The sequence below is a fragment of the Lygodium microphyllum genome, chromosome 23 (genome assembly GCF_053477565.2).
Source record: "Lygodium microphyllum isolate KBCC chromosome 23, Lygodium_microphyllum_v1.1.10, whole genome shotgun sequence".
Lineage (NCBI taxonomy): Eukaryota > Viridiplantae > Streptophyta > Polypodiopsida > Schizaeales > Lygodiaceae > Lygodium > Lygodium microphyllum.
The window spans coordinates 58,052,660-58,058,918 of record NC_141157.1 but is presented as its reverse complement, the minus strand read 5'-3'; positions in this window follow the sequence as shown (position 1 = coordinate 58,058,918).

The following is a 6,259-nucleotide window of genomic DNA, read 5'->3' as shown; positions in this document are numbered from 1 at the left end:
TATAGGAAATCTCTATCTTTATATAGTAGTGGTGCAAATATTGTGAGACTATCATCATAAGAAGATAGAAAATTTACAAAAAAAATGCAAACTAGAACACTAAAAAATGATTTGTAATTTTTACAAAACAAATAAAAATATAGTGCACAACCAACTATAGGAATTAGAAGCCTTCGATATGATCACACCAAAGCTAAGATCATGTGTTGCAAAATATCAACCTCAACCTATACATTGTGTAATATGTTGAGATATTTGCAATCATACCCACTATGGACTCTTTGTATGAGGCAGTTCTGGACTTAGGACATGCAGGCAAACTGAATCCGATATGCATAGAAAGGGAAACTGCTACCCATCCAACAACTATAAAGCATTGTACTTGACTACTACTTTTTGATATATGATGAATGCAATATCATGATGCGTTCCCATTTCAATTAGTGTCTTGGCCATTGTCAGTTCATACAAAAGATTTTATTTATGAGTCCAAGTTTAAATCTTGGAACCTAATTCACTTGTGTAACAAGTCAAGTCTTGTCTGTGTCATCATGAGCTTAATCTTCATCTTCGATCCACCATAGCCATAGCCATGCTCTAAATCCCGCATCTTTTCACATGGTATCAGAGCCCAATCGGGCATGGCTTAGGTTGGCTTAGCTCTTCTCTACTCTCTCTTAATCACTTTTCAACTCTGGTCAGCTTAGTTCCAACCCATGACTTCATCTCTCAACTCTACCTTCACTTGAGCTTCCATGGCAACCATTGCTAGCTACACCCTGTTAGCTTGAAGCTCTTATATCTCACTCCACAAGTAAAATCTCCTAGATCTTCCTTTTAGAAAGTGTTCTCCTACTTTTAGAGCTTCTTATTGTCACCTCAATCACTGACATTAGGCAACCATAGGCTCAGTATTGTCAAAATTCTCAGTCACCTACTGCCATAGCTTGCAATTGTGACTTGCAAGACATACCTTGCTTGGAGTCCCTGGATCTCTCAATACAAAGAATATATCCTCTTGTTTTCTTCCAGAGGATCATTCCTCAACTCAAGATGCATCTTTCCATCATGAAAATGCAAGACATTGATCACTCTATAGGCCGGCATTGTGGAAATTTGTGGTCATAGAGACAAAAAATGGTGTAGTTTGATTTGTATGCGCTGCGCAGTCACGACATCTCGTGATCTTGCCCAACTCCATAGGGCTTTTGAAGCCCATTAATCAAGTTTCATTCTCATATAAAAATTTCTTGAAATGGTTGAGTAAACAATGCACACTAAGCAAAAAACCAGGCTGCTATCTAAAACCCTAACTGTGACTCCATAGCCAATTTCACCTAGGCTCAAAAATCTCATCATTTTCTCTCTCCTGCCACCTCAAGCAACCCATTGCCACTTTGATGTAATGTCCCAACATCAAATCAAGGAGGGGAAGGACCTAGAAAAATCGAAGAAGGATCGACGATCCCAAACTAAGAAGATTCAAGTTCGACATCAACTCAAACATAGTCTTTACATAATGTGTTTTCACACTGTCATTACTTGTGTCTCTTGACACATTGTAATCTGCTCTTCCACTGGTAAAATTTGAGAATTATGGAGTTGATTTTCTGCTGATCCTTGGTCATGACAATGACAAACAAGAAGATCTTAATGCAGATGCAAATGAACATTACTCTTGTTGCTCACTTGTAGTACATAGAAGTCTTGTTTGCATAACTTGCAGGTAATGTTGGAGCTGCCTACACCAAAGAGCAATCAATGATCTTATCCGAAGACATTGAAGATGCTCCATACACTCTACTCAACATGCCAAGGAATGGCATGTCTTTGATTGAGGGGAATATGGACATGAAGATTGAAGTTGCAAGCAAAGTGAAGAACAAGTACAAGATCAAAAAGAGCAAGAAGACCTATAATGAATTGAAGATTTGTGTAAAAAGAAATGCTGAAAACTGCAAGGACCTCATGGTCCTTGACCCAAATTTTTTTTGCCTTTTTTAGCCTTGTATTGCCTAGCCCAAAATGCTCATGTCATAAGCTTGTAAACTCCTCATGCAGCCTTGTACTATAGCCTATGTACACTTTGTGAGGCCCCTGTTACAGCCTCTGGATGTCCACCATGTTTGTGGTACCCACACTTAGCCTTTTCTGTGACAGCCTCTAGTGTTTTGCCATGTTTATGGTGTGCCCACACTTTGTAGGTGTTGTACTTTCTGGTTGTGATTGAGGAGGGGTGTTGAGATATTTGCAATCACACCCACTATGGCCTCTTTGTATGAGGCAGTTCTGGGCTTAGGACATGCATGTAGACTGAATCCCATATGCACAGAAAGGGAAACTACTACCCATCCAACAACTATAAAGCATTGTACTTGACTACCACTTTTTGGTATATGATGAATGCAATACAATGATGCTTTCCCATTTCAGTTAGTGTCTTGGTCATTGCTAATCTTATACACAAGATTGTGTTTGTGAGTCCAAGAGTCAATCTTGGAACCTAATTCGCTTGTGTGACAATTCAAGTCTTGTCTATGTCATCATGAGCTTAATCTTCATCTTTGATCCACCATAGCCACATCCATGCTCTAGATCTCGCATCTTTTCACATAATATTTGCTATAAGATCTTGGATTGGGGCGAAAAGGGGGGTCACTCATAAATATATATGTGTATCATGTGGGTTCAACATAAGGGTTTTTTCAAATACCATTTTGACACATTTTTGACATATATAAGGGTACCATATAGAGGGGTGATTTATAGAAATTCATAGATATGGGTATTTATATATAAGCCATGAATGCATCTGATATAGAGGGTATACATATAGTGAACCCTCCAAGTCTAGGATTATAGGAAGAAAAATTAAAACACATGCTTTCTAGTTGTTTTCAAAATCACATTGGTGTGATATTATGAGCTAGGGCATCTTTATGTAGGTTGGAAAATGGGTGAACCTTGGCTCATATAAGATGTATAAAAGGGTTTGGAGCAACTAAATAAATGATATGAGATTGGAAAACCATGATTATAAGGACAATTTTCTCCAACCATGGATTTAGAGAGAAGTGGTAAACGATAATGTAGAGGGCCTAGGACCAACAATACTTTTAACTATCAACACAACACATTTGATCTTGATACCCAAGGGGAGGGAAATTAGAACTCCATTGGCAATATGATATACAAATTCACTATTTCTTTGTTTGGAGACATTGGATTTTATATTTGCATAGATATATTCGTAAAGAGATGTGATTAAAATGTACTTTCACTTTATAGGATTCCTTAAGGATACTTTCTTGATGGATTCAAGGAGAATTCCACCATGTTCAAACTACTTATTTGGTTCCTAGTTTTGATAAGGGAGGTAGATACATTTAATTTGTATGTGTTGTGGGTCTCATACCAAGGGCAAGAATTCAAGCCCCTACACTTAAACTACTTCTATTGCATGAATTCAAGCCCCTACACTTAAACACCTTGTACACCTTTATGGGGCACTTTTAGTCTAATCTTTACATGCTCTTTCAATAAAGGGTTTTTATATGTACCCCTTTGAAATCAATTCGCCCTATGTAGATTATTTTATATACATGCATTCTCTATATATATATGCAGCTCATAAATTACAATGATCTCATTAGTTAACTTAATAAGATACATTTTCTAAAAATGAACACCCCAGGTCTCATATTGAAGGTTATTGACCCCCATCACAAGACTCCTTGCTCCCACTATGTAGACTATTTTATATACATGCATTCTCTATATATATGTAGCTCATAAATTACAATGATCTCATTAGTTAACTTAATAAGATACATTTTCTAAAAATGAATGCCCCAAGTCTCATATTGAAGGTTATTGACCCCCATCACAAGACTCCTTGCTCCCACTAATCCAATACTCAAGTTGATAAGGAGTTGAAAAACTTGTCTACTAATATCCTAATTAGATGAAATATATTTGGATTTTGGATTAAATTCAATAGGTTCTTGACTCAAAGAAAACTCAATCATGAGCACTTCCCTTGTACCCATACGTCTTTTTATTGCAACTTTAGCTAATTTGACCTTGGTTCAACATACTTTCTCCATTGGATCTAGTTCACTATATACCTATGGGAGAAGGCTAAAAAGGAGAGCTTTTAGACCTTTGATGCAAAGTCCCTATTTTTAGTTATGCAACTTCCTAATTTGATCATGAATTCTTAGGTACAATCTTATATGAAAATGTGTGTTGATGCATATTTTTCTAGAAGCTCTAGATTTGTGGGATTAGAAAGGCTACCATTTTTTCCTGATATCAATTCCATGCCTTAAAATGTGCCTTTTATGTGTATGCACTTTGGATTTTTTGTAATGTCATTGATGAATTCAATGGTCAATGATATTTTCCAAAATGTCATTAATGAACTTAATGGACAAAGATATCCTCAAAGTGTATTGTTATTTTTAAGTTTGAATTTATCCACAATGAATGAATAATTTCATGATTGGAGAGGCATTGATTTTCACAAGAGGAACAATTTATCCCCTTCTAGTGAATTGTTATATGTTGCATTTCTTTTTTACTTTTCATGACCCAAGGTAGGGGGTTGCCTAATCACATCCAATTCTAAATGAGTTCTAAATCCTAGGACAAGATTGACTCACCTCTCTCTTCCATGCACACCTCCAAATTCAAGGAATGTAAAATTTGGACCTTGAAATAGAAAATATGAGACAAACATTGGGAAAAGGTTGCTTGTAACATGATAAATCATATGATAATTTTAATACAAATAATCCTCTTTATCTTCTTTCTCAACTTGCAAAAGTAGACACGATTATAAATCTTAATGAGAAAAGTAAGGAATATAAGGAGATTGGAACAAAGAGTTCTTCCTTCTTTCTTCTTGTTCTCGTGCGATTGTTTACTAATGGAGATATGGAGCTTAGTCAAACGCTAAAGAGAAAAAGTACAAATTAAAGGATAGAGTTTTGAATCTTGGCTAAAAGATGCATAGAAAGGGTAGAGTAACAGAAGTTCAATGAAGCATGAGTATAGGGATGTAGAACATTAAATGATAGAGGTATAAATCTTAACTAGAAGGTGCATAAAAAGGAGCTTTTAAAGGGTAGAGTAGAAGAGGTTCAACAGAGCATGAGTATAGGGGTTATAGATCTTGAATTGGATGATACAATGAGGAGAATGAATCTTTAGATACACATGCCTTAAGAATACAGAAAGAAAGCTTGACTTAAAAATTGGGGGATGAGCACAGTTGAGATGAAATTGGAAGAAACCCAAAAATTTGAACATAGAATTGGTCAATAAGGTATTTAAAAGGAGGAGAAGTGTGCTAGGGAGAGAGAGAGAGAGAGGAGGGAGGGAGGGAGGTTTTTGAAAGGGTATTGCTTTGGGGAGAATGTAGGGATCCACAAGAATCCAATGGAAAGTAGGCATTGCTTTTTGAAGAAGATAGGATACACGAGTCTAATAGAAAAAACAAGACTCTATCAACACACATATTTAAAAATTAACATAAACCCCCAAATAAGAGTTTATGAGTATTTAGAGATCAATGCATTTAATAGTTCGACCATTTTCAAATTCATTCCTCCAATAATGGCTCTACAAATAATCTTTGCTTCACATAAGTATACACAAATATTCATACCCAAATTCTTTGATAACAACACATGCACAACTCTCTCCTCACACTTCAAAAGACTTGTGTTACATGCCACATATACACTAGGCCTTAGTTAGATCTAGATGCAAGAGGCCTTGGCGAGACCCTGATGTAAATATGTTTATACATACCTAAGGAGATATGCATGTACTAATGTGCACATGTATATACACATATATACATTCATGCATTCTCACATGCATATGTACATTTACTTTCATGCATAATACATAGGCACTATAAATACAATGTAGGCATACCTTTTTTTGTAGTTTAGCACATGCTTGTTCCTAAGTTATTGACCAATTGGGGATTAAATAATCCAATACTAGATATGTGACTACATTAAATTTCCATAAGTTATTGCCAATTGAAATAGCTATTTTAATTAATACTAATGTTATTCATTGTAATATGCTCTTTTGATAACTTGCTTCACACAACACTACCATGGTTTAATACATGCAACTATTGAAAATATTATATGTTAAGCCAATTTGAAATATATAATTGGATTCTTGATTTGGGGGTAAGTCTACTTATGTATGGTTGTATAGACTTGCAGTTGATACT